We start from the raw sequence: 25020 nt of genomic DNA, 5'->3' as shown, positions 1-25020 counted from the left end.
GGAGCCACAGCAGTTCGGACCCAGGGACCCCGCCGACACCCCCCAGGTGGCCACGACAAACCGAGTCTCAGGAAGTGTGCTGAAGAGTGTGAGACCTCACCCAATCCTCCTTCACAGACTGTGGCGTCAAACCTGGAGCGGTCTCTGCGTCCGTAATGGTGAGATTGTTCTCCCGACGCCGATCTCACATGTCTGCTCACAAGGTCGAGTCTCTGGCAATCACACACTGTGCATTCAAGGTTTAAGTGCAGTAATCTCTGATCAAGACAGAATACACCACAGTTGTGAGCCCTGATGACCTGCATGTGAAAACAAGCCTCAGGTGTTCAGGGTGAGGTCCTAATACTCAGCCAATCAGTCCTGAATGCATACCACCTGGTGGGAAAAACAGAAAACAAAAACCAAGCCGGCCAAACACCTCAGCACATAACAATTGAGTTCCAATTTCAAATTTTCTAGTCAATGAGTGTGCCACTATCAACAATAATGGTAAAAATGACACAAACTACAGGAATATATTCAACAAATTCAAAGCAAACAGCAACGTATTTAACTAATCAGTGTGGGCTGAGACTAAAATGAATCATAGGCTATGTCTCAATTAATATATCTTGCCTACCAGTCAGTGTGATCCCTGTCCTTGCTTTTCTTGGCTGAGCTTTTTTATCTGGGGTTTGTAGTTTGTCACTTTTAATTGTAAACATGCCTCAGAATGGTCCGTCGTCAAATGGCTGCAGATGGGGCTGAGCACACTTTTCATGTGCAAAAATACCAGCTCACACAGGTATGTTGAGCAGTTCACAGGAAACATTTATTTCTGTATGTATTTATTTATTTATGTTCATTGTTAGTTGCTTTTATATTTTCTGTTGTGTTTCTGTTCAGGTTTTTTTTTTGTCTCTTTCTCTAAAATTGTATATAATAAGTATATATTGTATATAATAACCATTATATTATTAATATGTGAACAAAAATAAATTTAAAAAATATTACAATTTGAAAACAAATGCACCGGAACGTGATGACGGCTGCAACTGCTTAATGCTAACTTTTAATATTGAAAATGCTGTAGACATGCTAACGTGTTAGCATCGCTCTCGTTTTTAAGTTATAAAATACATTTATCAACTGTTTCAGAAGACCATAACAGGTCGGTTTAACATAAAAAAGGTAAATAATACTCACAGACATATGCTCTTTAGGGTTTTAGCGGGGGAAAATTAAGCGAAAGAAAGAAAGAATAAACGAAGCAATAGATCAAAGAACTGCTTCAATCTGCGAACCACTGCTTTGATTGGTTCAAGGTTCAAAGCAAAGCCGCGTTGCAGAAAAGTTGATCACAGACCCACTGCAGGGTCTGTAATCAATGTAGAGAAATGATCATTTTCCTGACAAACACCCCCGAAACAACGGCCACTCTGAAGGACCGATAACAGAATCGTTAAGCAAAAAGCTTATTAATGTCGGTGGATCGAATAATTTCTTAACGTACCCGAAAGGAACCGGTTCTCGATACCCATCCCTATTTGTAACGCTATCAGGTAACTTTGATTTTGATGCACGCTAGGCTAATTTTACACATGGGTCTCTGGGAAAGTGGGCGGGAGCTGGGTGCAGAGTGCTGTGGAGCGAATGCGGTTGGAAGATCGTGCTGTCACTCAGAGATTTTTTTTTTTTTTTCTTTTTGCTGATGCTGGTCCAGTGTTGTGCGTGCCAGTGATTATGCCGCCGGCACGCGTGCCATAGGTTGCCGACCCCTGGTCTAAACTGTCAAAGGTTATAGGCAGTAGTTTGCAGTGGTCCAGTGCAACAAAAGTTGGTATGTCCGTACCTTTTTCATGCAGCAGTTTGAATATGTCTTCGATGTTCTGCGCACTCTTCTTTGGTCCCTTGCATTTGGTATACCTCATCGTCTCCTCGTCGGCATATAAATCAAAGAGCCTTTTATTGGAAGTCCCAATGTCCTCTTCACTAAAACTACTCAGGCATAATTGTATGATGGAATCAGACGGTAATAAAAGCATCTTATTTACCACAAAACATAGAAGTTCATTAATGACTACGCCATTATTATTCAGTCTTCTCTGTTTCCATTTCCAGGTTACCACCCGAGCCCACGATTGTCCCTCCCAAGATGGCACTGTCACAAAAATAAAATAAAATAAAAATATACCGCAAAAGAAAATAAATACAAACTGTTTAGTTAGTTTTCACTTTCCTTTCCGTAGCAACCTCCGCTCGCTTTCCCTTCCCGTTCAACTCAAGCCGAGCCCACAGACTGAGCGGACTCGGCTTGTGGCCTCCAGCAGGTTGCTGGCTCGGATGAAGGAAGATGGAAGTCTTGCATCCACTGAGCTGTTAGCCATAGGCACGACCCCGTCGTGGGCCGCTGGTGGCATTAGCTCCCCTGCTAACACCAGTGGAGAAGATGGAGGTCTCTGGGCTGTCAGCCGTAGGCGCGACCCTGTCGCGGGTCGCTAGTGGCGTTGGCTCCCCTGCTAACACTGCGACTGCTGGGCTGTGAGCCGTAAGTGTGACACCGTCGCGGGCCACTGGTGGCGTTAGCTCCCCTGCTAACGCCACTGGAGAAGATGGAGGTCTCGTGATATATATATATATATATATATATATATATATATATATACGAGGTCTGTTAGAAAAGTATCCGACCTTTTTATTTTTTTCAAAAACCATATGGATTTGAATCACGTGTGATTGCATCAGCCAAGCTTGAACCTTCGTGCGAATGCGTGAGTTTTTTCACGCCTGTCGGCTGCGTCATTCGCCTGTGAGCAGGCTTTGTGTGAGCAGTGGTCCACCCCTCTCGTTGGATTTTTATTGCAAATAAATGTCTGAACGATTTGGAGCTTTGCTGCATCAATTTTTTCCAGAAACTGTGAGAGACCTCCAGCTGGACACCATTCGGAAAATTCAGATGGCTTTCAGGGACGATTTTATGGGGATTACACAGATTAAGGAGTGCTCCAGCCGGTTTAAAGACCGCCCACAGCTGCTGAGAGCGCACCGCGCTCCTGAGCACTGATCGATAGGCTGAATCAACCACATCATTTCCAGTGTGAAGGCTTTGTTGATCCGGGACTTCGTCTGACTTACACAAAATTGGCAGGAGACGTGGACATCAGTACTTTTTCGGCACGTTCCACTGTTACAGGAGTTTTTTTCATGGAAAGCGAAGACATTTATTCGCAATAAAAATCCAACGAGAGGGGTGGACCAGTGCTCACACAAAGCCTGCTCAGAGGCGAATGACGCAACCGACAGGCGTGAAAAAACTCACGCATGCGCACGAAGGTTCAAGCTTGGCTGATGCAATCACACGTGATTCAAATCCATATGGTTTTTGAAAAAAATAATAAGGTCAGATACTTTTCTAATAGACCTCGTATTCTGATGTCCAGGTTATGTTTTTAAATCATGACCAACACACAAATGACCATTAGACAAAATGACAAATGATTTTTTTCACGCCTGTTGGTTGCGTCATTTGCTTGTAAGCAGCCTTTGTGTGAGGATGGGTGGAGTCTCTCGTCGTTTTTTCTTTGCAAGGAAATGGCGGAACAACTGGAGCAGCGTGACTGCATCAAATTTTGCTAGAAACTGGGCAACAGCCAGGTGGAAACCATTCGGATTATTCAAACAGCACAGGACATGTTGTGGCATGTCCACCTCGTCCACAATTTCTCGGATAGTCACACGACTGAAAAGCCACTGAAAGCCGTCTGAATCTTTCGAATGGTGCAAGAGCTGGGCATGTCAGGGCATGTCCTGTGAGGCTTCATCACGGAGGCGCTTTTGCTGCGCCATCAGCTTCATGCCGATGAATTTCGCCACCACTCTTTTCATAGCAAAATCTTCTTTCACAGTGGAATGAGACGAAAAATTGTTGATGTCCACCTTTTCCGCAATTTCTCAGATAATCACACGATGGTCCCACATCACCACAGCGTTCACTTTGGAAATGATCTGGTCATTTTAGCATATTGATGGCCGACCGGAGCATGGCTCGCTCTCCACCGTTGTGCGGCCGTCTTTAAACCGGTTGTACCGCTCCTTAATCTGTGTGATGCCCAGAGGATCGTCACCGAAAGCCGTCTGAATAATCTGAATGGTTTCCACCTGGCTGTCGCCCAGTTTCTGGCAAAATTTGATGAAGTCGCGCTGCTCCAGTTGTTCCGCCATTTCCTTGCAAAGAAAAAACGACGAGCGACTCCACCCATCCTCACACAAAGGCTGCTTACAAGCAAATGACGCAACTGACAGGCGTGAAAAAAATCACGCATGCGCACGAAGGTTCAAGGTTGGCTCATTCAAGCACACGTGATTCAAATCCATCAGGTTTTTGAAAAAAATAAAAAGGTCGGATACTTTTCTAACAGACCTCGTGTGTATATATATATATATATATATATGTGTGTGTGTGTGTGTGTGTGTGTGTGTACTGGGGTTTCAATGGTCCTCACAAGGATATGGATCCATTACTGATTGTTTTTCATGGGATAATCAGGTTTTCGGTTAAGTCTTCTGGCCTAATACAATAAGATATTTATCTGGTACCTTTTGTCTTCTTCCTGTCAGCCTAAAGAGACAGAGACAAACTGAAACTGACAGCCATAAGCCATCAAACACATCGTGGATACATTTTCACAACACATACCATGCATTTACCCATCTCGTCCTTAGTGAAGTGAATAGACTCCAGGGCAATTTCAGCTGAAGGTAAACACATCCATCATACATTAAATAATTTAATAAATGTGTCAAGTAGAAGAGGGGATGGTTCCTGCTTCAACACAGAAAAATCCTTGGAGATGAAGTGGAACGGGGGGATTTCCTGTGAGCCAAATTAGACAAACTTGAAAACCATTTTAGATGTGCACCACCCCAATATAATCTCAATGCATAAAAACAACACACACATATGTGTGCAGAAACATACATACACAACGGGACCATGGTAAGACAACGCTGCTTTGTTGAGGGTATCTATAGAGTCTAATTATATTGTGAGCAGTGGTGATAAATCACAGAGTCTTAATCAAAGTGCTAGAACACAGAGAATCATCAATCACTTACTACAGCACAACACAACATCAGTCTGCAGTGTCTGCCTTCGTTCTGGCCGTGCCCAACATGGGCCACGTCACAGTGACACCTTATCATTAGCACCATCGGCACCACTGTGGACGTCCTGACAGGAAGCCATCAAGTAGTAAATGGAATGAGATGTATGGGACAATAAATGTGACAACCCCTGGCACCCAGTGCATGGACAGAAATAACCAAAGCCTGCAGGGACACTAGTCTTTGTGTCGCTTTGTGAACTGCACACATAGCACACAAACACACACCTCCTTGGGGGGCTTCTTCGGTTGTTTCAGTGGAAGTACAGTTAAGTCGATAAGTATTTGGACACCATTTTTGTGTAACTGCTTCATGCACCAAGACAATGTAAACAGTTGAGATGTGCTTGTTGTACAGATACATACCTTTGATTCAAGGAGTTAGACAAAAAAATTGCATTAACCTTTGAGGATTTACAACTATTTATTTTCTTGTTCGTTTAAGTTTCACAGGACAGAAGTAACTGGAGAATCTAAGTGTAAAAGTGATTGTTAATATGCATATGTTGCGAGCATGAATGAACGAAGCTCATCAGCATCTCACCATGTCATTTGGGTTCTTCAGACTTTATTTTGAGTACATGTTTCAGGGGAGCATTGACATGGCAAAAACCCCTGCGTTTTGAAGCATTTTTTTATTTGTCTCTCACATACTTGTAAAAGCTCCTCACCATCTAACCATGTCCTTTAGGTCCTTCAGACTTTTTTCAGTAAAATGGTTCTTGGAAGCATGAGCATGACCTCTCTCTCTTTTTAAAGATATTTAGGTGTTCCTTAGTAAACACTAGTAGAGTTCCACCTTAGATTTGGAATGTATAACAGAAGATATACCATACTGAATTTTCATACCAGTATGATATACAATATGACTATGATTTGACACAAAATGCAGCAACAGTGAAAATTAAACATTCTTAAACAAAATTATGCCATTTTAAATACAAGAAATACAAATAATAATAATAATAATAATAATAATAATAATAATAATAATAATAATAATAATAATAATAAAGAATTAAAATTTATAAAATTATCTTCCTCAAACTCAAACTGAAAGCAAATCTCTAAAACTTGATAAAACCCCCGCCCTCCCTCGCCCTCACCAACAGCCCCATCACCACTGTGGACTGTCACCGCTTCCTTGGCATCACCATCACCCAGGACCTCAAGTGGGAGTCAACCATCAGCTCCCTCATCAAGAAGGCCCAGCAGAGGATATACTTCCTGCGGCAGCTAAAGAAGGCCAAGCTGCCTGCCCAGCTGATGGTGCAGTTCTACACGGCCATCATCGAGTCCATCCTCTGCTCCTCCATCACAGTGTGGTACGCCGGGGCCACAGCCAGGGACAGACACAGACTGCAGCGCATTGTGGCCTCTGCTGAGAAGGTGATTGGCTGTAGCCTTCCATCTCTCCACGACCTGCACGTCTCCAGGACTCTGGGCCGAGCAGTTCGGATCACAACTGACCCTTCTCACCCTGCACACAGTCTATTCAAACCACTCCCCTCGGGCAGGAGGCTACGGTCCATCCGGACCAGAACCTCCCGCCATAAGAACAGTTTCTTCCCCTCTGCCGTTAGACTCATGAACTCCTCATAACTCAGTCACCTTAACTTTAACTCTGTCACTTTATCATTTAATCACGGGTCACTTTAGACAGTGTACTCTGGTTTTTAATTGCACTCCTCCCACTGCACTGTTGTTCTGTTTGTGTCGTTATACATAGCCTTTCATATTTCATATTTCAATTTCATATTTTATCTTATATTTTATCTTATTTTAGCACATATTTTATCTTATCATTTTATATTGCTCTCTGTTTAATGTTGCACCATCATACCAAAGCAAATTCCTAACCTGTGAATCCTGTTCATTGGCAATGGCAATAATCTTCTTCTGAGTTCTGAGTTCTAAAATGTGTAAATAATAATCAGTTTTAATGCCACTTTTCTTTAGACAAGTCAGGGGATGGAAACATGAACATTTCCAAGTCACTGAATATGTCTTGGATCATCAAGAAATACAAAAATTTCTTTCACCAAAACATCAAATCTCGGCTTTCATCTCAAATGTACTTTCTGTCAAATTGTAGCTGAACTTTCAGGTTTTCTTTTTAAGAAAATCCTCCTCTACTCCACTTCCATCAGGAAGCTGGATTTTATATTTTTAATTAATTTATATCAAGTTGTAGAGATTTGCTTTCAGTTTGAGTTAAGGAAGATAATTTTAGAAAAAAAAAGTATTTTAAATGGAATAAACAAATTAAAGTGTGTGAAATACCAAGTGTTCCAATACTTTTGAGGACAATTGAGAAACACTGAGGAGCAGCATCTTACATCTCATATATAGTGCAGCAGATAAGAGAATATTTAGAGTGTATTCTTGTAAATGGTGATACAAACATCAAATTTGGCACAAATAATCCATAGACATTAACTCTTTAAAAAAAACTGATTGGCCACTTGAATTTTCAATAGGCAGCCAGGTAGGGGTCAATTGAAGAATTACACAGGGGTCAAAATCAGGGGTGGGCAACTTGTTCCAGAAAGGGCCAAGAGGGTGCAGGTTTTCTTTGCAGCCACTGACTCCACCAGGTGATTTCACTGATTAATATCACTCTGAGCAGATGGAATCAGTTAATCAGTTAAGCTTGTCGCTACAAAACGGTCACTATGATTGAAAAAGAATGGAAATTTTTTTACTTTGCCTCCATTGCTTGTAACTAATGTGACCGTCGGGTAACTGGTGATACAACATACAGGGATTATGCTATGCACCGTTTCTACAGTCACAACAAGAGAACTCTATAAATCCTTCAAAGTTGTCTGGGTATCTTTTAGGCTTCCCTCACTAGTTTCGTTCTTGCATGGTCACTGTGACTTGGAAATCTTCATGTAGCAATCCCCTGACATCGACTTTTTAAAAAAAAAACTAATGCATTCATGCATTGTTAAACTCCACTGTGATGAAGTACACAGGCAAAATTACAAAAGTAAATTTGCCTCTGTCCAATTATGTATGGATCTGACTGTACTTCCACCAACAAAATCAGTAACAGCAACACCACAATTAGCTTTACAGGGGACACACAGAACACACAAAATATAAGCACGATATCAACAGGTGATTGTGACATCATAAGGACTGCTTCAAACAGATCAAAGTAATACCTGTCTTGCAAAGACAAGTGAACAGAAGCTGGCCTGTGAGTCACAAGTAAAGTGATTGCTTTCAACAGATGAAAAGACCACACTGAAAGAAAAACGGTGATTATACTGTTGGAGAAGTGAAACTATGGCTTTGATTCAACCTCAAGACCTGTTGTGTAACATCACAGCACACAGGCATAAATGAAAGCAGACAAGATAGAATAAACAGAAGTAGAGCGTGAGAGATGAGATGGCAGCCAGTCAGCTATGAAGGACACGGCCGCAACGGTTATTTTTAGTTATCAGCTTTCAGACGCTGTCATTTGGAACATCTCATTAAAAAAAAAATCCCCATGAAGGTCCATCAAACCATTTAAAAGTTTGAAACAGTTAGAAACTGCACACCATCAAATAATCTGAGAGCACCTGACTGTCTGGGTAGACATTAGGAAGACCCTTGGTAGACGCCAAAGATTAGATAGAGGGGGTGTGGACACGTGGATTAATTATCTTCATGCACCTATATACATGCCTCCTAAAATGCTGAAGAACACATTCAAGGTTTATTCATCATTCTGTAATGAAAGATTAAACAGCCAGGCTCATTCGTGCACTATGTGGACGAAGTGAATCAAATGTTCCAGGGAGATGTTTTCACTCATTCATCATCATAAAACCATCACAGTTTCAGCTCTCATTCATACCCAAGGCACTAAGTCACACACAGTTATCATTTAAAGCAGTCAAATTGTGTAAAATTGTTTTTATTTTTATTTTACACTTAAATGTATTCAATTTGTTCATGTAAATGGGGAATCTTCTTCACAAACTAAGGTTAATTATGGAGTTCCACAAGGTTCTGTGCTAGGACCAATTTTATTCACTTTATACATGCTTCCCTTAGGCAGTATTATTAGACGGCATTGCTTAAATTTTCATTGTTACGCAGATGATACTTATAAGGTTTTGAATAATCACATCAAATGATGAAACTATGGTGTCATTTAATGTGACTTCGTTGTTCACCTGCATCCCCACCGCTGAGGCCATCTCAGCTGTGAGGCAGAGACTGCTGGAAAATGTGTCTCTACTTGAAAGGACCAAACTCACACCAGACCACATCTGCCAACTCTTGGAGATCTGTCTTAACACCACGTATTTCCTGTTTAGGGGGAATTCCTACAGGCAGATCCATGGTTGTGCGATGGGGTATCCGGTATCCCCCATTGTGGCCAATCTGTACATTGAGCGAGTGGAGAAGACAGCCTTGACGTCGTTCACGGGCATCTCTCCCGGTCACTGGTTCAGATATGTCGATGACACATGGGTTAAAATCAAGCAACAGGAGGTCGAGGACTTTACAGAACACATCAATTCGGTGGACTCCAATATCAAGTTCACACGTGAGGATGCCAGAAACAACCATTTATCCTTCTTGGACTGTGATGTTACGATTGGAGAGAACAGGCAGTTCCAGACAGAGGTTTACAGAAAACCCACTCACACTGACCAATATCTGCTCTTTGGCTCAAACCACCCCCTTGAACACAAGCTCGGGGTGATCAGGACTCTTCAACACAGAGCCCTACAGGTGCCCACAACTGCAGAGGGAAGGGCTAAAGAGCAGCAACTTGTACGGAAAGCCCTCACAGTATGTGGGTACCCACGTTGGTCCCTGGACAAAGTGCAGAAGTCCCAGAAAACAAAGAGACCAGATATACAGGAGACGGAGACAAGAAGAAGAGGAGTGTCTCTCCCTTATTTAGCAGGAGTAGGGGAAAAACTACAGAGGATCATCAGACAGCACAAAATCCCAGTTTACTTTAAACCAGTCAACACCTTGAGACAGAAATTAGTTCACCCTGAGGACAGGATCCCTAGTTACAAACAGAGCAATGTAGTGTATCATATCAGATGTCAGGAAAACTGTAATGAACACTACATAGGTGAGACGAAGGAACTTTTACACAAGAGGCTATACCAGCACCGCAGAGAGGTCGCCAGTGGACCTCAGTCTGCAGTTCATCTCCACCTGAAAGACACTAACCACACGTTTGAGGACAAGGAAGTTAAAATCTTAGCCAGAGAGAAGAAATGGTTTGAGAGAGGTGTCAAGGAAGCATTCTTTGTAAAACAGTTGAAACCCAGCCTTAACCGTAGAGCGGGTCTCAGACACGCTTTGTCCCCTGTTTACAATGTGGTATTCAGGTCAAAGCAGTTTCAGTCTTTTGTTCATGGTAATGAGTCATTCATGTCATCAGGAGAGAGTCGTCAAGGGAGCCATCAGGGGAGGCTTCCGTCCTGTCATTAGGAGAGTGCTAACTAGAGCACAATAAGTGCTAATTAGAGCTATTGTTTAGTCACTGTTGTGTGTTGGGGGGTTTGGCTGGACATTTTGGTATTGTTTTCTTTTCTTTGCTCTCCAGGTGGTATGCAAACTGGGTTTTTGTCTGTGGAGAAGGTGCTGGCAGAAGAGTCCTTCACCCTCATCAGCATTATTGGCTGCACTTGTGGAGGATGTTCACGTGCAGGCCTAATGACTTGCAGCACCTGTGGATGATGCTCACATGCAAACTTAAAGACTTTCAGCTGAAGCAGATAATGAGATGGCGTTCTGCATTTAAGCCATGAGTGATTAGAGCAGAATTGCCGGGAACTCGACCTTGTGACGTTCGTTTGTGAGATGCTGAGGACCGCGCCTGGGTTTGACACATCGTGCCTGTGAAGGAGGACGGGTGAGGGACACATGCTGTCAGCACACATCAGAGGTGATGATTGTCTGAATAAGTGTTAACAGTAATTTGGTATTTTGTTACGCAGTATATTTGAACATTGATGAGAATTGTGCAGCTCGCTTCTCACTGCCGTGGTGTACGGAATGATGATCCTCCACCTGTTGTGAGAAGCTGCTCATTTACATAAAGCTTAAATTCAGACCTGAATGTGTTGCTGATAGTGTGTGCCTTTGAAGTATATTTGTTGTAGCTGTTGACTTACCTCACCTTTTCCTTCCTTCACAGAGTCAGTTTGTCGTATCCACCTGGGGGGTGTTCGGCGGTGAGTCTGGGTCCAGAAGCGTCGGGCTTCGATCCATTTGGGCTCTGGAGAGCGCGCCGTCCTTCACCTCGCCAGACAACCGCACATTTATGTTGTACACAAATTATTGCACAGAAGGGAAATAAATTTGTTTTGTTTTTGGAACCGCTTTCTGGTTATTTAGCGCTGGGTTCAGTCAGACGCTGGTCCGCTCCTCAACTCGCGTCTGCACATAACAGTAGTTCCCGGCCATTCCAAAATGGACCCAGCGGCAGAAGCGGTTCCTTTTGCTGAAAGAGTTCAAGAATACTTGGAGAAGATATGGGAGCAATTACGGCCTCTCGCAAATCAAATTAAACAAACAGATGCTCGCATTACGGAGCTTGCAGCACAAGCCGTTCTGCTTCCTGCTGCTCCAGCTGCGGCACTATCGATACCGGTGCAGATAACTCCGTCACCCAAGGGGAGGCGGAGTGCGGCGGATTATTCCGTGGATTTCCGAATTTTTTCTGCTCAGTCCGGTTGGAATGCCACAGCTTTGAGAGGAGTGTTTGTGGATGGTTTGAACGATTCATTAAAAGACGAGCTAGCAGTCCGTGACGAACCAAAAGATTTAGATGAGCTAATATCTTTGGCTATTCGTCTAGATGATCGGATAAAGGAGCGTGGACGCGAGAGAGGGCGGACATCAGAGCGGGTCTTTTCATCTCGGGGCTTTCCCCGACACAGATCAGGGCTGCCTCTTCTTTGCCCCACTGAGACTCCTCCGACGGGACCTCTGGCTCCTCTTGCGGATGAGCCCATGCAGCTCGGACGAGCTGAAGCCGCCATATTGCCCCGGTCACATAAGCGTCAAGAAAGATAACAATGACGTATCTCCAGGTGTTCTTAGACAGGCATAATAATGGACACAAAAAAAAAAAAAAAAGGGGCAGATCTTTGGTTGTTTAGTTATTTGGGCTGTTTTTGTTTTCATGTAAGGGGTTATAAATTGTTTGGGGATTTAGAGGCGGTTCTGGTGGAGTGAACGACTGGCAGTTCGGAGCTCGGCTGGACTCAGGTAATCATTATTTGAATTTAGGTAATTTTTGTTTGAGGATTGGGTCGTTTTGTTTTGTTGTTTTTATTTCCCTGTTTCCCTAACCCCAACCTCACATTCTCTAAGACCGTTTGTCTTTTGGGTTGTGGGGTGGTGCAGGTTGGTTACGCTGAGCATTTCTCAGAAAACCTCTGCACCTAGGGGGGGGTTGTCAGGGGCGTTTCTTGGGTTTGGTTGATGCCCGGTTCCACTCCAGCCCCGGTGGGCCTTTGACCGTTCGTCATTGGTGTTACCGGGGTGTGGTGCAGCGGGAACGTACCTCAGTCGGAGTGGTGGGCCGATCTGTGCCGTTCGCCATTTCTGTAGTTCCACCCCTCCCGATGGGCTGGTGGTATGGTTGGTTTGGGGCACCAGACGTATTTCCGGTTTTCCGCTGCGCTTAGGGGATGGGATTGGGTTCGTTTTTCTTGTTTCCTTCCCCAGCTTGGTAGTTTTGTGCCGTTCGCCAAAATTGAGCTGACGATAGGCTCTGGGAATGATCTGGGGTCTTTCGGGGTGCTGGGGGGGGGTAACAGGGTTTGCCGGTTGTTTTATTTGCCCCTGGGGTGGTTTAATGAAGTCCGCCGATGGGTTGGATTTTTGTGTTTCTTATGTTTCCTTCCAGGTTCCACCTCCAGGGTTGATGGGACGGTCCTCTGGGGGGGAAGTGGCTTGTGGGGCCGACTAGCCAAGTGTGGCCGGGTCTGGGGTTCCTGGGTTGTGGGGAGGGTGCCTCCTGGGGTTGATGGTACGGTCCTCTGGGGGGCGCTGTTGCTCCATGTGTACCTGGGGACCTCTGTGGGATTCCAGCTTTGGCTGTTTCTCCTGGAACTGGCGGTAAAGGTCTTCTGGGGGGTGTTGGGGTCTGCAAGTCGTTCTGGGGGGGTTGTTTGTTATTTTTCTTTATGAATTTATGTTTGTATTGTGTTGTTGGGGCTATGTTGGGTTGTTGGATTTGGGTGTTTTTCTTTTCTTCCCGGGGTTGGATGGGACGGTCCCCTGGGGAGGGTTTGGGTGGGTTTTGTGTTTTTTCTTGTATGTTGGGTTGTATATGGGACTCTTTGGGGTTTTTTGTTGATGCCAGCCGGCCTTCCAGCTGCGGTGCCCTGTCCTGCTGTCTGCGGTGGACCTTGGGAGCGTTACGCCGTCTGCTTCCTGACGTGGACCCCGGAGGGAGGTGCTGTTCTCGGGCCTGGTCTGTTTGGTCGCCGGGAGGCTTCCCGTTGATGGGGGGGTACTGTTGTGTGTTGGGGGGTTTGGCTGGACATTTTGGTGTTGTTTTCTTTTCTTTGCTCTCCAGGTGGTATGTAAACTGGGTTTTTGCCTGTGGAGAAGGTGCTGGCAGAAGAGTCCTTCACCCTCATCAGCATTATTGGCTGCACTTGTGGAGGATGTTCATGTGCAGGCCTAATGACTTGCAGCACCTGTGGATGATGCTCACGTGCAAACTTAAAGACTTTCAGCTGAAGCAGATAATGAGATGGCGTTCTGCATTTAAGCCATGAGTGATTCAAGCAGAATTGCCAGGAACTTGACCTTGTGACGTTCGTTTATGAGACGCTGAGGACCGCGCCTGGGTTTGACACATCGTGCCTGTGAAGGAGGACGGGTGAGGCACACATGCTGTCAGCACACATCAGAGGTGATGATTGTCTGAATAAGTGTTAACAGTAATTTGGTATTTTGTTACGCAGTATATTTGAACATCGATGAGAATTGTGCAGCTCGCTTCTCACTGCCGTGGCGTACGGAATGATGATCCTCCACCTGTTGTGAGAAGCTGCTCATTTACATAAAGCTTAAATTCAGACCTGAATGTGTTGCTGATAGTTTGTGCCTTTGAAGGATATTTGTTGTAGCTGTTGACTTACCTCACCTTTTCCTTCCTTCACAGAGTCAGTTTGTCGTATCCACCTGGGGGGTGTTCGGCGGTGAGTCTAGGTCCAGAAGTGTCGGGCTTCGATCCATTTGGGCGCTGGAGAGCGCGCCGTCCTTCACCTCGCCAGACAACCGCACATTTATGTTGTACACAAATTATTGCACTGAAGGGAAATAAATTTGTTTTGTTTTTGGAACCGCTTTCTGGTTATTTAGCGCTGGGTTCAGTCAGACGCTGGTCCGCTCCTCAACTTGCGTCTGCACATAACAGTCACTAGCCTATAGCAGTCAGCCTCTCGGTAGGTGGGGTCTGGTTAGATTAAAAAACTCCAGCTTTTGTTGGCTTCTGGTTTATTCTTCTCTACAAGAGTCAAGACAGAAGCCAGACTACCAGAGCAAGAATTTTAGCTGAGGAAGCTTCTGTGATTTGAAGCGAAACGTCCTCACGTCAAGCAACCCAGTCCAGTCGAAGATTCAAGCTTCTCTACTATTCACTATGGAATTTCCCCCATGCATTTGTTATCTTCATTAAATGAGTTGTAATTTTGCAACATGTTACAAAAATAAACCTAGATTGTAATTACATCGGATTGCTGTAGATGGATTTCAGTGCATTTAGGCAGTTTTATGAAATTTCAAAGGCCGTACAGCTTTAAACCAATTTGCATTATTCATCTGCTGTCCTCATTTATTTATTGACAAATGAAAGACATAAAATATGACAGAGGGAAGGATTGGTAAATGAAATGGATGATTGAGTTTGCAGCAAAGGCCAGTTTTATTTTTTAATTGATCTCAAGGACTCTTAAAACAGATTCACTCAGATGGGCTGTTTTATGCGTTCTTCTCTCTCTGGCTGTTAACTGGTTTTATTGTCAAATGTTAAATTTTTAAAGCTGAGCCATACAGAGCAGAGTAATGACAGCATAATTACCAGAGACAATTACTGAACTCCCTTTGCCACTATTAAATGTACATGCTCACTGTTCAGGGCTGGAAAAAGAAACAACAAAACATTTACAGTTGTTACTGTGAGGCAAAAGCACAATGTTGTATGAAAAAGTTTGTGTAACCTTGTACAAATTACATGCATTCATTTTTATTTGTATAACAACATGCTTTATACAGAATAAATAATGAAATAATGAAAACGTATGCTGTTTAAACTCAAACTAGAAAGAAATTTATGCATAGATGATTGATTGATTTATTTTATATAGCTTGTGTTTTAGAGATTTGTTTTCACTTTGGCGTTAAACACTATACTTTTTTAAATGTATATGTAAAGAAGTATGATATTTTCATATGATTTCATAAAAATACAAATGTATACTCACTTGTGCACAAACGTTTTCTGAGGACTGTCGTTTACACACTGTATTAAGGATCAATTACGCCACCTGCTGGACATTGCCCTAATTGACAATTGTATGCGGACAGTTAATGCAATGAATAGATAACTGATTTTTTTTTTTTTCATTATTTGGCAAATTTCAAACTAATTATATCCTTCATAGGAAATTTACTGTTTTCAGTCTGTTCTTGCACAATACAACAGGTATGTGGCACCTAAACTACCACAGCACCCAAGTACGTTTCGGTTACAAGAAAATCTTTTATACTGCTGAGAAAATGGTATTTTGATGGAATGTGGCAAAAAAAAAAGCAGGAGCTGATTTAGAAGGGATTAAGTCAGCTATAGTTACAAAATGAAAAGTCATGACATCTGCTGTTGCCTTGATGCAAATAAGTTGAAAATGGCCATGCTGCACTGGTTTGCATAAAACAAACAGTATGATGTTAAACCTTTACAATCTAATCTTTCCATGGCTGCTTTAACTTAATGACCACCTGCCTTAAGGCAGCTGACATGAACAGACTCAACAAGTTCATCACTGGCTCTGTCCTGGGGTTGAGCTAGAGTCTGTGGTGGGGGTGTCGGAGAGGAGGATGTTGAGGAAACTGCTCAGCATTCGGGACACCTCCCACCCCCTGCATGCCACACTGATATCCTGTCAGAGCACCTTCAGCCAAAGACTGAGACCACCGAGGTGCAACACAGAACGCCAAAGGAGGTCTTTCATACCTGTGGCAATCAGGCTGTACAACTCCTCCCCCTTCTATAGGATGAATACATAATTGAACAGTTATTCAGGTACTCAGAGTTACAGTATGTGCAATATTGTTGAACATCTTGTGCAAATGTCAAAAAAATACATAATTGAACAGAGTTATTCAAAGTTACATGAAATATTGTTGAACATCTTGTGCAAATGTCTTAAACACTGTTTACTGTTACTGTTTCAGTACTCTGGCAAAATAGTTTCCTTCCGGATAAATAAAGTTGAGTTCTTATTCTTTGGCACTCGTACTAAATAACTACTCTCTCGTCATGTGTGTGAATAAAATGCCACAATATGTGTGGTGTAGTGAGCTTAGTAAAGTTGAGGTTCTGATAAATTGATGGCTTAACCTGGTCGCTAACCACCTACACAGGTAGGCATAAAAAATATTGTAGTAAACTAATTAGGTAATTGATTATTTTGTGGTGATGTTTCTTCAGTACAACCTATGTACACATTGCTGACAGGTTATTTAATGACTTGCTGGGCTAGTTGAATCTGCCTGAAAGGGGCATAGGCCTTTTAGTGATAGAAAAGGGGAAGGTTTTTTGTGTAAATTGTCCAAAATGACCACTTCCATGGGAGACTATAATTTTGACCCATGTTCCTGGCAAAGTATGAAAAGATGAAAAGACTTTGGACACTGTGCTTGTTGAAGTCAAGTTGGAATCCTTGAGTAATTACTCAAAGACTGAAGTTTTAGGCTGCTTCATGGTGTTGTATCTGGGGATAAACACAGGTCTGATGGTCCTCTGGGCCTGTGTAGGACTGCCATGGCCCTGCAGCTGGTTTCTGCCCTTGTTTGCTTGTGCTCAGGTGTTGGGAGGAGACATCAGCTGATTGGCTGAGTAGAGGGGCCTGGGCCGATTGCTTCTGTTTCATCTACTACCTCATTCGGATTGCAGATTCTCCACTGCTCATTTTATTTTACTGTTGCTGTTTGCCTTGCGGCTGCTCCCGTTTGTTCAGGGTCACAACAGCGGATCCAGCACAGATCTGCTTAGGGATTTGGCTCAAGTTTTAAGTCAAGTGACCATCCTGATGCAACTCCAGGTTTTACGCACACAGCCCCTGGTCTGAGTACGAAGTAGGACCCACTCAGCATAACTTCTGAGGCCTGACAGTGTCAGGAGCAAACTGGCTCCCTTTGTTGGAAATAAATGTTTGGTTAAGCACTCTGTCTTGCATTTGTACAGTTATTGGTTAGGTCTTCAACCTGGATGTAACAAATATGGGGGCTTGTCTACATTTTCAGTTCCACCCGGTGTGCAGCGTTGCCTGTTAGGAGCACGTTCAAACGTTCAGCAGCCTTGGATTGCACAGTGCAACATGGTGTGTTGTAGGCAACCTCTTTCAAGAACTTTGTTTTGGGCAGCTGAGGCCACCTGCTGTGAATCAAATTAAGTTCAAGACATGTTTGCATCATGGAGGTTTTGAAAGCTGCTGTTTAATATTTTGTATATTGGAAGCATTGGCTAAATAATCCCCTGTAGTATTTTTTCTGTGAATGGAAACGGAAGAAGTGTACCACAGGGGGTCTCCGACTCCAGGTCACCTCCAGGACTCTAGTGTAGCCAAAGAACTGGGTTCTGAAACCTTGAAGATAGACAGCTAACTAGTTTGGATGCCTAGTCAGGGGGATTCATGGTTCCTTTCATGGCTGATCTATCACTGCAGGCAGTGAATGCTGACTCTCTCTTTCTAGGACTGGGTAAATTAGGGGTCACAGGTCACTCAGATTGATGATTTTTTAAAATCTTTTTTCAGTTTTCAACAGCAGAGATGTAAAGATGTTGGACTCTTACACAAAAAAGCAAATATTATGAAGTGGAAAACAAATAAGGAACTGACTGAGTGCACCAAACACAGTTTCCATTCAATATGTAAATTAGACAGCCTGGAAGCACTGTTTGTGTGCGTGAGACGAAATGTCAAAACTTGAAAACAAGCATTTTCTTTCATGAAATACTTTGTACATGTTGGAAAAGATATATTTCTATTCTTAGAACAAACAGTAGGTACATACTTTGTCTGTACCTCACTGATATGTTGCAGGATCAGAATCGAATTTATTGCCAAGTAAGTTCTCTCATACAGGAATTTGATTTGTGTCATTGGTGCATAAACAACAATAAAATACAATATTTCTCTAAGATGCAATAGGTGCATCAACAACAGTAAAAACAAAAGGAAAAAAAACAAAAAACTTCTGTAAGATCATTCCTGCTGTAGTATCTACAAATGCAGTAACAGCTAGTAAGAAACTGAGTGAAAGTGACTCATTACAAACCAGTGGACTGCAAAAACTTTTATGTTTGTTGTCTGGCCATATCAGAGTTAATCATTTGCAGACTTACTGAATACCCTCAAAGATGTGCAAACAAAGTGATCAACCCGGATATAACAATTTTATGTCCCGCCTCTTACGCAACAGGTTCTCAAAATGGCACCAAGTTGAGTTTGGAGGCTTTGCTGGGCAAACAATGGTACTACGGCACACGCCAGCCTCTCACAGTTTGTCATGTTACTGCTTTTTGCACCTGCGGTGTCTCATGAACATTGACATGGCCTATAAGATGGCTTTGGACAAGTTGCCTTTTTGCGTGGTGTGTTTATGTCCAATCCTGACACTGAGAAACTTCATCCCCAGTTACTGTGCAATCACAAACTGTGCCAATGTTTTTACTGTCATGCTGGCAGAGCAGGTCGAGGAATAGTTTGGATCCTTGTGTGTGTTTGCCGGTGCAGGTCATGTGGACGTGATATCTTGACAACACCTTGTGTGTCAAAGTAAAACTTTGTTCACAACAGGTCTGCAACAAACGATTATTTGGATCATCGATGAATCTGATGGGGTTTCAACACGATTAATCGAATTAGCGGGGAATTTTTTTAAAATGTGCCAGGGGAAACAATTTTTTCTCTCCTTCCATTTATTTAACAACAGAAACTTATTTGAAAACTTAAAATACTTGAAAATCAACAAATTGTCAAATGTTCCTTGGCTGTTGCAATATAAAATAATAAAGAATAAAACAGTTTATAATAAAGAACAAAAATAATTATTTCAAATGACATTGCTTTATCAAAGTGCTGAGTTGCCATAAAACAACACTGAAACATATAAATGTTATAAAACATATGGTGAAAAAAAGAGGTATTTTTGTTGCTGCAAATGAGCAATTAGCATAACCAGTTAACCATAAAACCTAAATCAAAAACTGTAGCCTGACTCATTATATGTGCAACATTCTCTGTATAACTTGTAAACTATGTGGTCATTTCACAATGACACATGTGACTCATGTCTCTTTCTCTAAAACTGTATTGTAGCATTATTAGTTATTATTACTATTATTATTGTTGCTGTTATTATTAATATCTAAATAAAAATAAATTAATCAATCAATCAATCAATCAATTTTTTTATATAGCGCCAAATCACAACAAACAGTTGCCCCAAGGCGCTTTATATTGTAAGGCAAGGCCATACAATAATTATGTAAAACCCCAACGGTCAAAACGACCCCCTGTGAGCAAGCACTTGGCTACAGTGGGAAGGAAAAACTCCCTTTTAACAGGAAGAAACCTCCAGCAGAACCAGGCTCAGGGAGGGGCAGTCTTCTGCTGGGACTGGTTGGGGCTGAGGGAGAGAACCAGGAAAAAGACATGCTGTGGAGGGGAGCAGAGATCAATCACTAATGATTAAATGCAGAGTGGTGCATACAGAGCAAAAAGCGAAAGAAACAGTGCATCATGGGAACAATATTATAATTTGTAATACGTTTGACTCTTTTACGACAACAAACGCTGAGCAATTAATTATTATACAGAAAACAAATGCACAAACATGCTGAAATGCCAGCAGCTTAATGCTAGCTTTAACACTGAAAATGCCATAGACATGCTAATGCATTAGCATCGGCGTTAGCATAAAATACATCTATCAACTGTTTCAGAAGACCATAACAGGTCAGTTTAACATTAAACCAGGTAAATATTCCTCACAGACATATGCTCTTTAGGGTTTTAGTGTAGGAAAATTAAGATAAAGCGAAATAAAACAAATTAAACCAACGAAGCAGCAGCTCGAAGCACTCCTTCATTGGTTCAAGATTCAAAGCAAAGCTCGGTTGATTATATGGAAGAAACGAAACATTTGCGGTAAAACAGAGTTATTTAGCAACTAATCAATTACTAAATTAGTTGACAACTATTTTAATAATCAATTTTAATCGATTAACTCAATTAGTTGTTTCAGCTCTAGTTCACAATGTAACCTCAGTAAGACCTTGGACAAGTTTGAAGTTGGGGACGTTTCAGTTCTAAATGTGGCCACCAGGGGGCAAGTCTCTGGAGCCTATAACACTACAATGATTTCATAGATTAAGATGAAACTTGATATACAAGGTTCCCTTCCAAAGAACCTGGACATCTTGAGCATAGGGTGTGTTTAGTGTTCTAATTGTGGGCAAGTCTCAGAAGCACTGTGTACGCAATATGTTGACACAGAGGTCTTGTGTTGCTGTAAAGTTGGGCTGGGCACACCACACTAGGATCAACATTTCCCTTGTGTTTATTTTTTTCATTATATTACCTTTTGTAAACTAAATGTCATATACTTTCTCAGACAAATGAAAGTGCCTGTTGTAAGATGGAGAGACACTAACTGTTTATAATGATTTTGTGTTTTAAATTAAATTGAAAGCATGAAGATGCTTTTTGAAACCGTACCAGAATTTTTTTCCCCCCTACTGTAGATATTACTGGAGAAGAGTGATCCAGAGCTGATGTCACCACACAACTAAACTTGTTGTTTAGACTCTGCTTTACATCATATGACACACATCCAAGACCTCCCTTGAGAACCATTTGGTGTCAGTTATTTTCTGAGCCAACTATGACTTGGTGCAGAATCTGAAGAAAGCGCAAACTGTTTCAGATTTTGGCTTATAAATTATAACTGTGTGAAAGACTGAAGACTTAACAGACAGAAGTACTTTGAGTACACTATGGGTACACTTGTAATTATTTCAAGAGGTCATGCTCTGAAACTAAAAAAAAAAAAAAAAAAAAAAAAGCAAAACTTCATATTTCCTTGTCTGTCATTTTAAATGGTAAAGATCTGCTGGTAGCAGCAGCCCGGTCCCCTTAAAGGCAGGGCACCTCAGACTCTGTGTTCATACACACAAGGACAAAATTGTACCCTTATATTTTATGTACACATTTTAATATATGATCAGACGTAAAGGCAAACAAAGCAGTTTTCTTTAATCAAACATATTTTTAACTAGAAGCACTCAGAGAGTGCAAACCTCCGCCAAGGCCATGGGGTCACTGACGCCATAACATCTACACGCCGTGGAATCATTGAACCTAAAAAAGTCTAACAATGATGTTTGCTCAGTAGTAAAAAAAAGTTTCATCTGCTGTGACTGGATAGCATGTATCCTTAGCGCTTGACATCACAGTTTATTGCAACTTGCACCTTTCCCAGAAGCTACTGTCATCTGAGCACTGATATTGATATTGCATGTGCTTATAGACAAAAACAAATAAGAGACAAAATTCAATTTAGTATTCAACTAAACTGCAAATATATGAATTTTTTAACATTTATGAAACACTTCTCTAAACAAGGCCATCGGGTCACTGACCCTAAAGAGATTCCCTCCTTGGCACAGTGATCTATTCAACAATTCAGTGTTACAACCAAAACTATGATACATACACTTTTCGTTCCTTTATATTTGACATCCTTGACCATGAACACATACCACTAGAACTTGGAATCACTTTTATGTCTTTATTAGTTCAAAAGTTATTGTATAAAAACGATTTTTCGGTAATGGCGGTTTTCTTCTGGATCTAGCTCCATAACATTTGAAGCTACATCAAATCTGATGACACTTTACTGAATTAGTACAGATTTAGCTACAATTTGGTGTTAGTTGTGCATCTCTAGCTTCATTTGTCACCTCACACTGACACATTTTCTATTTTCCCTATATTTTTGCATATTCTGGATCACCAGATCCGGAATCCGGATCCGATCATCACCAAACTTTGTTGTTTGATAGAACATTTGACTATGTTACACCCTAATTTTTCAAGCCTTTCTGCCTTGTTTTTGTGGAGTTAGAAACTAGAATGTCAAAATTCCCCCCGCAATGGTGAAGAATCCTTTAAAAAATTCCTAAAATTTAATCACTTGTTCCTCTTGTCATTTCCAACCACTCCACAAAAATTTCATCAAAATCCGTTCAAAACTTTTTGAGTTATCCTGCTAACAAACAGACAAACAAACAAACGCGACCGAAAACATAACCTCCTTGGCGGAAGTAAAAATGGCGAAGGTTATTTGGAAAATGCTTTCCTAAAGTGAAACCAAATATCCTGACACAAAATATATACATGAACATTTCCGAGTCACTGAACATTTCTGAACATGGTAAATCCATCAGACAGTTCTCAAAAACTAAAAGGGACTGTGCAAGTTTTGAATTTTGCATCCCCAGTTATACAGCTTCATGGTGGAGTGGAGCAGAGAAGGATTTTCTGATAAAGATGTGAATTTTCTGCTATAGTTTGCCAGAAGGTCCAAGAGAGATGCAGGCCTAGATTTGATCTGTTTTGTTGTATGAAAATCCTTCTCTACTCCACTTCACTGTGAGGCTGTGAATCACAGCCACGGGTTCCAGTGGTTCGGGTTCAGGTGACTTTATTTGGACCCGTAGATTTGTCTTGCAGCAAACAGAAAAGGGCGTCCATGTTAGTCAGGCACAATAACAATAAAAACACTGAAAACACTAACAAAGAACATATGTAAAGCAAAAGTATAACACAGACACAACCGGCACTCACAAGCTTACTGAAGGACTAAAAACAGGCATCAAGAGAAACCACTAAAAGACGGCCAGCATAAAATCGATGTGCAAAAGGCAAATAAATAGTTCCATAAATAAATAAATATGTGCAAACACTGCTAAGAAGTATTCAAGTGGACAATTGCCGCTGGAATAAAGCTGCTCCTGAAAACATTTTGTCCTACACCTTAGGACTTTGAACCTACGACCAGAAGATAGGAGCTGGAATTTGTTAGCCAGAGCGTGGGGGTATCACTTGTGATGCAGCTGGCTATCCGCTGTAATTGTTTGGTGTACGGAGATTCTAGGATCAGCTGTGACTCACCAGTCAGCCGAATGGACCATTTAATGATCTGCCACAGAAGTCTATCACTTCTTCAGAGTTGTCTTGGTGGCTTCCCTCACTAGTCTTCTTCTTGCGCAATCACTCAGTTTCTCAGATCTGCCTTCTCCAAACAGATTTCCCATATCATACTGTTTGTATTTCTTCATAATTTGTGTAAATAAAGTCCAGGAAATGTTCAGTGACTTGGAAATGTTCGTGTATCCACTCTCCCTGACCTGTCTAAAGAAAATTTGTAAAAGTGATTTACTGTAAATTCTTCAAAGGGTGCCAATAACTGTGTCAAGCACACATTTTATGTTAGGGTTTTTTTTTTTTTCACTTTATGAAAGCATTTTGTTTTGTTCTTGTTGCCAGATAACTTTGGACATTTTAAAAAATATTTTGATGAAACAAAATTGCTTTGTTTGTATTTATTTCTGACCATATATTAAAATGTGTACATAAAATACAGGGGTACTAACAGTTTTGTCCACGTGTGTATGAACGGTTCAAATCTGAATGTCATTCAATCAGATCATGGGAATAATTCGGATCACTGAAACATATGTATCACTTACAAGACTCGTATTTCTGATGCAGTGTTGACGTGTTAATAACTTTTCCTACTATCTAAATTGAATGTTTTGAATACTTTTTTGTATAACACATTTTTCTTTAGTTTTATGAAACGTAGTTACAGAGACAGATATGTTTAACCACAGAAAAAAGGTGTAAAAAAGGAAAGCTTGTGTGAGATAACTGTGTCCATGTATTTTTACTGACATGCATGATTAAAAAGACATACTTTGAAGTGTTTATGGTTCTTATTCTTATCTGGAAAGAAAAGGGTGATCACATGGATTGCAACAACTACAGTGGTATTATACCTCTCTCCATACCAGTCAAGGTCCTCAGAAGGATCATTCTTAACAGGATTCAGTGTTTCCTGCTCACTGACCAGAGGAGCTTACTTCATGACCAAGAATAACCAACTGCATCTCAGCCCTGGGAGTACTCATTGAACCTATGCTGATATTTTTTGAAAGCATTTTGATTTGGTTAATTGGGCTACTCTGTGGACCACTGTGAGAATTTGTGGGATTCCCAGTATTGCTGAACATAATAGCCAGCCTAGATACAGACACTATCCTGGGCAGCGTAGGCTGTCTCTGACTTCTTTCCAGTCAATTCTGGCATTTATCAGAGATGTGTTCTTGGTCCTACTCTGTTCAGTATTCCCCTGGGCTGGGTGTTAGTTAGGTAAGGACGTGAAGTCCAGCAACTTGAATGCCTTGCCAGTGAGGAAAGGTTCTTACCCAACTTCGCAGCAGATGCTGTGATCTTTGTGGAATCTATGACTTCTTGGACTGGACACACTGACCAAAGGGAATGACTGGATGTCTTTGGTATTGTGTCGCTGG

This window comes from Thalassophryne amazonica, chromosome 3, assembly GCF_902500255.1.
Source record: "Thalassophryne amazonica chromosome 3, fThaAma1.1, whole genome shotgun sequence".
In the NCBI taxonomy this organism is placed as follows: domain Eukaryota; kingdom Metazoa; phylum Chordata; class Actinopteri; order Batrachoidiformes; family Batrachoididae; genus Thalassophryne; species Thalassophryne amazonica.
The sequence above is the reverse complement of the archived record's forward strand: the minus strand, read 5'-3'. Positions refer to the sequence as shown.